The sequence below is a fragment of the Brachyistius frenatus genome, unplaced genomic scaffold, assembly GCF_029030835.1.
Source record: "Brachyistius frenatus isolate BFR_SWC_R1_liver_20210118 unplaced genomic scaffold, ASM2903083v1 Contig_30, whole genome shotgun sequence".
Lineage (NCBI taxonomy): Eukaryota > Metazoa > Chordata > Actinopteri > Embiotocidae > Brachyistius > Brachyistius frenatus.
The window spans coordinates 2,566,048-2,578,674 of record NW_027210629.1 but is presented as its reverse complement, the minus strand read 5'-3'; the positions used below and the strand labels follow the sequence as shown (position 1 = coordinate 2,578,674).

Below are 12,627 nucleotides of genomic sequence, written 5' to 3'. Positions count from 1 at the left end.
GTGATGAGAGGGGTAGCATAATGTGAAAGAGTGACATCAATGCATACATCGCCTTTCTCCACCTTTGCACCTTATTCTGTATAACAGCAGATCATTTCTGCTTTAGTTTCACCCAGAGAAAGACTGAAAAACAGCTTGGTGAAGAAATTGCAGATAAAGTTCAGGGGTTTGCAGTTAATTGAAGGCATTTTTCATAACTATGAAACATGAAGGCTCCGCTTCGACTATAGCACTTTCTATTGATCTGTAAATTACACACATCTCTTAAATCCTTTTCGATATTTAGTGACACCCTTCTTGAATTGAGACTTATGTGTGTTGCATGCAGTGCCTTTACATTTATGTTGCCATATGAGGTGGTCAGACTGTGATGTAATGACATGATTTTGCAATTGTGCGTCAGTGTATGAACGTCTGCATGTACGTTTTCAATGTATGCATGAGTGCACATACATGGCTGCTGATGCTTGCGCAGTATTTTTGTTGTTGTCTGATTATGCATGTACTGCGTACAAGCCCGCAGTATGTTATGAGCGGGTGGAGGCATCTGCAACGCTTGCCAAAGGTGGGAAAGCAGCTATTGGTGGGTTCCCAATTGTGGACCGAGTCATGGGGAATAAGCTGCTACGATTAGGCAGAGCTCCGGTCTGGTATCTTTGTTTGTTGTGGAGCTTAAATTCTTAAGTGAGCACTGCTTAGAGGTGAGGCCTCACACTTGTATTCCCCTTGTTTCCTGCCTTTATTTTCTTTATACCGCCCTCCCCCTCGATTGTATTTTCCATTTTTCTTCTTCTTATGCTGAAGAAAGGAGTGAAAAGACGCGATAAGAGGGTTCCAATCCACGTTAGAAAGCAGAGACAATGTTTTTCAGTTTGTGGTAGAGTGGGATGTGCTAGAACTATTTGCGTCACTGCTTTCTTGCTTGGTGTATTCATTGTGGAATTGCCCATGAAACACCCAAGTGTTTTGTGGGGAGAGGACGCTTCTGAACACACCCTATTTCCCTGTTATTTTTTTCTGTCTCATTATCCATCCTCTTTCACACAAACACACACAGAACACAAATACTTTTATGCAGAAATATACTTACATAGACATGCAAACATGCAAATCACCTGTATACAGATCTATCATGCAAAGTGCCAAAATTGTGCGCACGCATGCACATAAAATACACACATGGACAAAGAATCTCCACACTCTCACACACGGTTTCCTATCTCGGGCTCGTGATTAAAAGCCATCATTACCTCGCTATGTCCGTAATGAGAAGCTCACACCTGTTTTCCACAGCTGTTCCCAATCACAAGCTGTCGTCCTTCACTCTAGGACCAGAAGCTTTGGAGGTGATGGCTATGTGATGCCATAAATCACCTGCTGAGAATCTAGTCACCACGGAGACATGCCTCGTTAGGATCTGCTAACTGAAGAGAGTTGTCCTTTAGTTGTCCACTGAAAGTCCTGGAGCAGAATGGCTTTCAGTCACCGTAGCTCTCGGCGTAGCCTTTGGCCCTGACGCCATGCAGGACAAGTATAGCATGAGCTCATCATGTGAGCAGTCAAAGGCCGTAGCGGTGCCGGGCTTCATGAGTTATGGACCTTTTGCAGAGGTTAGATATCGACTTAAAGGTTCAGTGTGTAGGATTTTGGGGGAAATTATTGGCAGAAATGGAACATAATATTCACAATTATGAAACTAAGAATCGTTGTGTTTTTGTTACCTGTTCGATTCAAAGGGGAGGATGAGGCGAGGGGTGGTTGCACCCTGCAACCTCAGTTAGATGCCACTAAATCCCGCACACCGCTGCTTTAAGCATGGCTGACATGAGAATAAATATGATAATTCTCCCGATGCAGTCAAGCATGCACATAAATTGGTATGAAATAAAAGGATTTGGCCCGGTTCTATGCCAGGTGCTATTTTCCATTTTATTTTGCAGTACAAGTAATATACATGCAGTTAGCCCTGGCTTGCCACATTGAGAAATGTTTCTGAGAGCTTGTGTTTCCCTAATATCTTCACAGCTGATGTCTTTGCTGCTCGTAAACCTACTGCCTCTCCATAAATGTCACCCCTGACAATTTGCGAATGGACGATGTGACATGTTCCATTAAAAGGCTCTTTGCCCCTTGAGCAAGACAATTCAAAGACATTTCTGAATGAAGACTGACAGAGTGGACTGAGATGGTTATAAAAGCATCACTGATGTTCCAATTATGTCTTTTTGAGTCATTTGTCACCAGAATCTACCGTGCACACTCTAAAGACAGAAAAGACTGTAATTATATGTAGTTTGGGTGACCGTGGCGCATGTAGCAGGTTGGAGGTTCAATCAGGCTCCTCCTGTTTACATGACAAAGTGTCCATGGGCAAGGCACTGTTGCTCCTGATGGCAGGTGAGCACCTTACATCACTGCTCTGTCGCCATTGGTCTGGGAGTAACCTATGTGGGTGAATGAGAGGCAAAAATTGTTGAGCGCTTTGTAAACTGGTAAGTTAAAAAGGCGCTATATAAATGCAGACTGTTTGCCAGTGTAAAAACAAAACATTGTAATACAATATTGAAAGGAAAGAAAAAAAACATGTATTGAATATCAACAGCCAAAATAATAAATGTGTTTAAAGTCCTGTATATTTCCATAGTCCAATATTCAATTAGGAATTTGCAAGGCACTTTCCTATAACCTTGGATGGGGCATAGTTTCACAGTAAGTGTTTAAGATTAGTATGGAATATAGATTTAATGAACACATGTGGTTACTGTGGCTGTGAGCCTGTGGCGAAAGGGTGTCATTTTCCATCCATCGATCTACCTGTGTCTCTGCCCTTTTTATTAAGGCACTAGTTATTGTCATATTTCTGCGTCTGGCTTTCCCTCTCGGTCTACATCACTGTTTCTCTCACCATTTTTATAAACAAAACTGCAGAAGATGCATTTTAGTTGCATTTTCTTTGAGTCTGCCTTTTTAAATTGTCACGCCATCCAGTAGGTCTGCCAGCTTGACATTTCAGTCTGAATGTGCTATAAACCTTTTGGACCAAGACAGAACTGACAAAGAAAGAGACAGGAAAGACAGACAGGTGGGGGGATGGGGAGTTGATGGGAGGGGGGGGGGGGGGGGGAGGTTGATGGATGGAAATGAAAGGTGACAGGTAAAGTGGTGTGTTATGTGTTGTCTCTATAACAGAATTCAGACTTTGGTACCAATATTGAGTTTTATATTAAATCAACAGTATGACAATAAGGAAAAAAAAACATTATCATTCCAGAAATTTTAATGATAAAGTAACCAGACCGAAATGCTTCCACAGATATTGAAGTTACAGCTACGACAGTATAAATGGTACGGCAAAATCTTTTGACAGTTATCACATTTTTATCATTTCACAGTCGATGTTGTCTTATCACCCTGCTGTGCCCTCAGTCCTGCTGTGTCAACATGTCTGTATAACACGTCCAATGTGCGGTACGGAAATCGATGCATGTATATGTGTGCAAAGCGGCCAGCATGTTTTCATTTGATACCATGCTTCAGGGGAACAGCCCTGTGCAGACTTTTGTGAAGAGACTTTGATGTATAGTTTGGTGCCTGTCTTATCAGCACTGTTTGTGAAATAGGTCCATGTTTTGCCCCAGGTATCCATTTCATCAGCACTTTTCTGAATTCAGTATCGACTTGGAACGAAACTGAAGTGTTATCAGAATTTATCATTTTTGTGACCTTATAAAAAAAACAAAAAACAAGCGAAATTCCATTTATTCAGCCATTCATCTTTATGCTATTTGTCCTGGAGACGGAGGGAGGCAATCCCCCTCCCACCCACCCCCACCCCCGACATCAAGCACCCTCCTCAATATCATCATTTGACATCATGCAGGCATTTTTCCTTTTTTTTTTAATGGAGAAGGACTGAGAGCTTTATGCACAGATAACAAAGGGTTGCGGGTGTGGGGAGAGGAGACGGGAGCTGAATATGGGAGGCTCGACTCAGATCAATAGGCTGGCATTGGGATGGAGAGAGATACGAGAGATAAAGAGAGAGCAGTTTTCTCACCACTGCAGTATATTGATATACGCGCTCAGACATTCTCATTATTCCGGTGTGTGTGTGTGTGTGTGTGTGTGTGTGTGTGTGTGTGTGTGTGTGTGTGTGTGTGTGTGTGTGTGTGTGTGTGTGTGTGTGTGTGTGTGTGTGTGTGTGTGTGTGTGTGTGTGTGTGTGTGTGAGAGTGCGAGTGTCCATAAAGCAGAAGGAGTTACATACAATATGCCCCTGATGCTTGTTTAGACGCAAATTACATCTCGCTGCAGCAGTCAATAGATTATCCTAATAACTTTCTCTCTTTGTCTTCCTCCCTCTCCCTCCCTCCATTTCTTTTCTCTTTCTAGGTAAGTGACAAAACAGCAGAGATTGTGTCTGAACATACGATGCCTCAAAAGGTAATGTTTTTGTTGATTTTCTTTTTCTTTTTTTAGTGGTTTCAGCCTGAATATTTCCACGGGAGTCAAAAACATGAAAACTTAACCCCGGTTATACCATCAGCAGTATCACATTACTATTTCCTCTAGTGCATTTATTACAACTACAGGCAGTGATCTTTTATACATAATAGAGAGTAATAAAAACGCATAAGGGATCTTTCAGCCATCAGCCGCATTTTATTTTTATGCTCCTCACTTACTGTAAGGCTGCCAGTTTGTGTAATGGGCCTATCGTGAGCAGTATGAGTCTGCACTGCTTTCACCTAATGGCAGTGTTGTGTTTTGCCGCTAATCTGTTTATCTAATAAGATGCTGAGGTTAGGGGGGGGGGGGTCTATCTCATTAACTTGCAGGATATTGATTTCCTGTGTTTAGAGCAAAGCGCTCTGCAGCAGCCTGCTTCTACGTTCCCAGATGGGAGGAATGCAGGTTGCTTTCCTCATAGCTCATCAATCGATCCCGCCTCGGCTCAGGGCTGCTGCGCTCTGTGTTGGTGCGTGTGATTTTTGTGTGCCTGCAGTCATTCCTCGATGTAAAAATAGCAACCAACGCAGATTGATTGCCAGAGAGGCATGTTTTATGTTAAGAGGCAGCTCGATAGAAAGACGGGCGAGATGGATGGCTTTTAAAAAGGATTTGGCTGTTAGCCTTGTTTCAGCACTCTTCCTCTAGATAGGCTATAAAAACATGAGGTCATAGTACTTACCATTGCAGTCGGCGTTTTATAAATTACAGTAAGGAAAAGTCTTAAATATAATGTTTTTTTACAAATGCATCAATGTTTGGAATTCACCGCTTTTTAAATACATGTGCTCATCCGCACTATTGGCATGTGCAATCAGTAAGTGCATAGCAAGCTTGATGCGGTTTTATTTCTTTGTTGATAGCAAAATTTGCAGCTATATAAATCTTTTAATACCTGTAGGTTAGTTCCACCAGCTGTCCATTTCTGCAGAGGCTCAAAATCCGACATTTAGCGCTTGAGCTAAACTTGCCAAATCTCACCACTGAGCATCAGTCAAACTGAATGCAGAGGCATAAAAAAAAAAAAAAAAAAATGCCAAAATGTCAGTTTAAGTCTGTGCTAGAAGAGTTAAGTTGATCTAAGGCTATTTGTCATTTCAGCGGCTCATAACTGCAGTAGCTCACGGTTTCCACATAGTTTATGGACCACCTTGATTCTAAATGTTGCAATTTCTGCCGTTCTGCTCCTAAGTAGTGTTGTAGTAAATGCACACCCCGCTGTCGTGAGCGAGATTGTCATAAATGTTTGGATAGAGCATAGAGCACATCAGTGTGAATCTGTGCCATTTACTGCATTGAGGGCGATGTGTGTACGTGCGTGTGTGAAAAATGTGTGAGGGCAATGCGTCATTCTGCGACTTGCAGAAGCCCAGGAGCTCCCCTTTGGTAGCTCCCATGGTGCCTCTATCTGTTATGTAACTATGCTCTACTCGTGTTCTCACACTAGTGCCCTTTTCTCTCCCTCTCGCTCTCTCTTTCTCTTGTCATCCCCCTCTACTTTTTGTTTTTGTGCATGCACTCGTATGTGCAGAGTCGAGCAATTTTTGGAGCTTTGGAGTTTGGGTGGGATTTCAGGGATCTTTTGTGCTGATGCAGGGCTCCACAGTTGTGTGCCACAATGCTGCAGACAGCAACTTGTAGAGGCACCCAATCAGTATTCTGTTTGATCTACCATTTTTTTTTTTTTTTTGGTCTCTGCTTTGCTCTATGTCTCCTGCTGTCTGTGCCTTCCTTGTAGTATAACTGTATTCTCTCTGTGTATCCATGCATCCATACCCACCCACTCACTCTCTGCGGCACCTTTCTGTGATACAGATGGAGTCACAGTCAGAGAAAATAAGATTTAAAAAAAAAAAAAAATGATTCCTCCCTTATATATTAGTCACTTACAAGAAAATTATTTTCTTCGCTAGGGAGCTATTACTTAGCCATAAAAGTAGAAAGTATTATCCAATTATTTTTCTTGAGCTTTTCATCTGCATGGTAAACACCTATTATAAGACTTTTTTCTGATAAATGGGGTTAAAGTCATTTAATAAGTTAAATTGCTGTTATATAATCAACCAGACCGCGCCAGGCCAGGTTTACTCAATAGGTGACCGTACATAACTCTGCAACGGGAATCAGCTGTTGCGCAGTCAGTGGGAGCAGGTGTTTGTCAGCATGGCTCATCCATTACCTTTGTGGACAATTTTAATGACAGCAGTGACATGATACTACAGTTTGTTGATTGTTTCAGGGAAACTCCTTGTGTGTTAATAGAAGTCACTGTGTAGGGTCAGGAGAACAGCACAGCAGGAGGTGACAGTATGTTGTATGGAAAGAAAGAAAAAAATCCCCCCTAAAGCATTCTGACACGGCTGTTGCATCTGCCATTGTGCCTCGAGTTTCTACGTTAATTTGGTGAATTGGTTACCTCTTTACTGTACCTGGTAAATGTTTTCAATATTTTCTTTGTCACCTTATCTGTATTCAAGCAGTCAATGCCGAGAGTTTGGAAAAACTTTGAAGACATCCGCAGGTAATAGTTATTGAACCAGGTATCGCACCAAAGCATCTAGTACACCGCCAGTCCACTAGAGGACAGCGCGTCACTGTCCCGCTTTTGCCTCGCCCACCTGGTTCGCAAAAGGAAGAAGATGCAATAAAAAGAAGCGTACTCGATCCAAACCGCATCCTTTTTCTTTTCACTTCAATTGTTGCGCAATGGATCGCAAAGGAGGGTCAAAGTTCAAGGTGTATTTTTACGACGAAGTAGTACGTCCCAAATTTTCTGCATACTGCATGAAACAGTACATACTTTGCAAGGGTAGCTGGAGTACGTACTGAAAGTAAAACAAAAAAGGATGCAATTCAGAACGCAGCTTGAGTCCAGGCCACCCGTCACACTCATACACTAGCGGACTGAGGTGTATTACATGCTTTGGCTCGATACTGGGCTGAGTCATCATTTAGAGAGTAGCAGTTCCATCTGCTTAAATAGGACTGTGTTGGTGTGGTTTCTGATCCCACTGTCATGTTTAAAAATTACCCTGCTGACCCGTAGTAGCACTGTGAAGTAGTTGTTATACCTGTGGGTCCCTGTTTTATTTGTCTCATTTGCACACTTAAGGGACACGCAAACACTTTACTGACACAAACACAGCACTGCCGATGGTTTCACACTGTGCCTCTGATCTTCAGGTACTGTTAATGCATTTCAAAATGTAGTAATGCGCCACTAAAAACAGGGAAGACAGCCAGCTAGTAAGCGTGCAGGATTTTTAATGCTTCAACCATTTTGAAAAATGTCTTTATTGTAGTAAATCATGTGTTATTTTATTCCCACCTTCTTTTTTTTTTTTTTTTTTTTTTTTTTTTTACAAATAAAAAAACAAACATATTTTAACATGCCTTCTTTAACACATTTGCTGATCTCAGCTGAGACAAAATTAGGGTCCATCTTTAATTTTTTTTTTTTTCTGCTGACATGGGCCTCAGTGGTCATGCTTTGAGATGCATTTTAAGTAAGAGGGAAGACTTCACACTTTTATCGACTGGAAAAACTCATTATGCTGCCATTGTCACACTGAATCCTCCACCCACGGGTATAACACAACTGAAATGCAGAGTGCTCACAAATGTTCCCCGGAGGTTGTGGAAAATTTTCCCTGGAAATGCAGTAGATGAAGCAGCTTGTGAGAGAGTGGCCAGAACACTTCATTATAAACTAATTCCTAGAATACGCTGAACATCAGGGAGCTTTATATAACATATGAGGGTGGAATTTTCCAGTTTCAGTGGTCAGTATCTGTCAGCGAGGGGGGGCCCTTCAGGTGGACGAGAGATAGTCTTGCATAGTTCTCCTCCCTGCTGTGTCGGTTTGCCCAGAAGTCAAATTTCTGACTGTTTTCAACCAATGTGATACACCCAATGTTTTATAGCTGCCATTTAAACAGTATTCTTGTTTTGATCTCATGTTATAAACAATTCAGAGTTGTAGTTTCTCCTACAACCTCTCTGTTGGAGTCTGCAACTATATCAAGCATACTGAAAGGCATATCCTTCTGCATACATGCAATTATGAAGTGCTCACCCACTCATTCATATTTACATGTTTTCCCACCGCAAGTTCACATTAGTGCTGCCTTTGAGTTTTGCATACGAGTGCACTCACCCTGCCAACTTTAACTGGCAGCAGACTCGCACAGATTTTATACAAATATAACAAGCCTAACACAGATTGCCTCTCACCGACGCTCCGACTTTAAACATGTTAAAACGCCATTAATCGCCCCCCCACCCCACACCTCATCTCCAGTTGCAACACCGCATTTTATAAAAAGTTTAGTGAACCTGTTTCATCCGTTCTCCTCTCCTCTCCTCTCCTCTCCTCTCCTCTCCTCTCCTCTCCTCTCCTCTCCTCTCCTCTCCTCTCCTCTCCTCTCCTCTCCTCTCCTCTCCTCTCCTCTCCTCTCCTCTCCTCTCCTCTCCTCTCCTCTCCTCTTCTCTTGTACAGTAAAACTGATTTCTCTGGTTTTTCAGCCACTTGTCCCTTTCTCTCCTCAGCGGTCTTCAGCTTGAAGCTACCACACTCAGTCTGCCATTGGTTGCTAGTGTGCCAACAGAATTCATGTGGTGATAGTGAGGTGTGGTTGTGTGTGTGTGTGTGTGTGTGTGTGTGTGTGTGTGTGTGTGTGTGTGTGTGTGTGTGTGTGTGTGTGTGTGTGTGTGTGTGTGTGTGTGTGTGTGTGTGTGTGTGTGTGTGTGTGTGTGTGAGAAAGTTTGACTTTTAAATGTCATGGGAGCCATGACGGCAGACATGGGTGGCATGGCCATTTCTGTCTGCACCTCAGCCTTTCCTGTCATATCCAGTCAAGAGGCAAACACAGAATGTGCCTTCATAGTCAGAGAGTAACACACTGCAGGTAACACAGGTCAGGGTAACATGATGCGACAACCAAAGGTAATGTAGGCATAGATCAACGTTTTACTTCACAGTCTGTGTTTATAAGTGCTGTTTTAGTATTCTCTTTAAAAAGCATAGTTGAAAACAAACTATTATTCGGTGGATTGTTCTTATTATATTTATCCCAACTCTGTCTATAGACAATAAAGTCACTGTCCCACATATTAGGAATTACTTTATAATGATCTGACTTCCAAAATATGACAAAAGCATTGTAATCACAGGCTTATTTCTCTTTGAGGAAGTCAGTTTTTTTCAGTTCATTTGTAAAATAATTAATGTTTTAAAAGAAAGCTCAGAAAACCATTTTTTGAGGCACAAATGTATTCAGGCTGGCTACCTATATACAGTATTTGGTGAATCTCTAAATTGAACTGTATGTAAGGAAACACTGAAAATAATTGAATATAATAATACAATACAATATATAGTATATTGTTTTTTAATTGGTTGTTATAAGAGTTTGTCATTCGCAATGAAAAAGTAAAACATTCATGTCGCTCTTTTAATCGTGCACTTATTCCCAAATAGGGAAGTTATTTCCTTAATAATCTGATTACAGTTGGTTTTTACTGCATATCTTTCGTATATTTGTTTTTGCATTGATCCATTTAATACGGGACTTTAATAGTGTCAGAGGACTTGTGACCTGGCAGATGATGCCAAAGTGGGAATTTTTTTTTTTAGATTGTGTAACTACTTTCGTAACTTTTGTACTCACACTGCCACTTTGCTTTGCTTGTGTTTTATCACTATATAAATATGAACTAATTATGGAAGTATTTGGAAGGGCGTGTGCTGTTCTGTGTGAACAGAGTTCAGTGGTTTCCTCCACCGTTTGCAGACAGAATTTCACAGACTGAACCATTTTCAGAGTCTGATAATTTTGCAGCCGGCATGCCTCCTCCTAACATGTAATTACTTTAACAGTTTAATGTCACACGAGTTCCCCCACAGTGCTCTTTCCTACATGCTGCTCCCTCTTCATAATTTATGCCCTTTAATGGAATTTGGGGCATCTTAAGAAAAACATGAGAAAGAGAGGCCTTGCAACAAATTGAAATTGCACACATTTCCTTCAGTACAGTCTCTTGTTCATTGAGAATTTCCAGGAATATCTTAGTCTTCTTCTTCTTCTTCTTTGCAATATAGCTCTAAAAATGAATCCAAATGAAAATATCTCCAAATCTACTTAATGGATTGACACAAAACTTAAAACACACATTCACGCTTTCCCACATGGTAAATGCCAGGTCAAATGGTCAATTCCTCCAACACTCTTTATTAGCAACTACCTGTAATCACATTTTCATCAGTTTCAGCTGTACTTTGTGTTTTGTGATTATGAGCAGATATTAGCATTTTAGCATGCTAAACTAAGATGTTGAACATGATTAACAGTATATCTGCTTGGCATGTTGATAAACATTAGCTCAAAGCAAATGCATCACACTTTGTCTTGCATGTGCTGTATGAATTACAAAACTATGATTGCACCCTGCTGTGACAGACTGACACACATGATGCCAAATAAAAGCAAACAGACTGTAGAAAAAAGCAGCCAAGTCTAAATGGTATCAGACATCTGATTAAAGGTATCAGATGTCTCCTGAATCCATTCTGAATGCCTGTCTTCTGAGTTGAAAGCAGTTAAAAATACTTTGAATATGCTTTCTCTGTTATAACAAATGAAATGGTAACGTGGCAGATAAATGAAACTGAACAGATGGGGAAAGTACAAAATTTCAGTAGGCCCCTGGTTCACATAAAATACTAAAACATGCACTAAATAACTGGACCTAACCTAAAGTAGCAATTAGCTTTTTTTGATTCTTCTCCAGCTGCTGATAGTAAACTAGATACATTGCCTCAAAGCAAACTGCACTGAACAAGATCTAAGTGAAATTCTTCATTCATCGAGTGTAACAGTGACCTGCCTCTCCCCCCCTCCCCCCAGAGCCTGTAGTAATTAGCATATCACTGGAGGTCATCACTGGGTCATATCATCCCTCAGGGGAACGACTAATCACACCCAGATAGACACGAGGTTCATCCAGTGCCGTGATTAAGGCTCAGACAGTGCAGGGGGGAGCCTGTCGAGTGCCTTGGCTGCAACAGTGACACAACGTTGGTGCAATGCAGGAGAAGTCTATTTTTGGCGGGGTTGAGCAACAGAGCTGACACCGTGGTTAGGAATGGAGGTACGGGGAATATCGAATGGGATAGATACGGATATTAATGGAGTTAGAGTGGCAGCAAACAACAGAGTTACAGAAATTGAAGAGCAGGTAACTGCAATAGTAAGAGTGCATATGACAGCAGATGTATGCTATTAGCAAGTATGTATTTTTTTTTTTTGAACACATCTGTGAACAAGATGTATCTAGTCCCTTTCTTACATCTGTTACAACCTTTGGTCAGAGAAATATCCTCAGATGAAAACCACAACAGATCTTGCATTGAGTTTCAAAACATGCTTTGATTTAGGGAAATATTTTTTGATTTGGTGATGCTCTCTGCTTCAACAACATCTTTTGAATCTATTTTCCCAGTATTTAGTTGGGGATTTTTGTCAGTCTGTGTGTACAACATCTTCCATTTCCCAGTGAAAGGATATTTTCTCAAAATTAGACTATTGAGAGAAGACCAAATTTCTCAGTTTAGACATTTTGACTTGTCAAAGCAGGATAAGATGTAATTAATAGGTATTAATGATGCATTTTTTTCCAGCTGAATAAGTTTAACTAATATTGTTTGCAAGACATGTATTAACGCATGGAATATTTTGCAGCACAATCAAAACACATTGACATTAAATCAAGGCAAAATTGCAAAGAAATAACAACATATACATTCACTTTCAGCTATCTACATCTGCAGCAGTGCACAGTGGTGACTGCTGGGAACAATAATGAGCCCTTGGATTTTAAAGTGGCTACACTACAAACATCTGACTGGTGAGCGGTGAAATTTTGTGACACTCTAACCAGTGTGCTCCCAGAGGCACCATCTCCAAAATGTACTCAACCCTGTGGGATGAGTGGGTGTGCTTAATTTGATGGCCCGCGTACAAAGCTCTCATTGAAATGTGCAGTACAGCGTTTACGCCCTGGTGGCAGCAGATCAAAAGCCCAATGCTGGTAATTGACAGAACATTTGATAATTATTGTG

General features: G+C 41.1%; 1 protein-coding gene across 4 annotated transcripts in view; it reads left to right on the top strand.

Moving 5' to 3' along the window:
• pde4d (phosphodiesterase 4D, cAMP-specific) overlaps positions 1 to 12,627 on the top strand; it is a 138,133-nt gene that overhangs the window by 66,000 nt on the left and 59,506 nt on the right. The gene's annotated exons all lie outside the window — the stretch shown is intronic.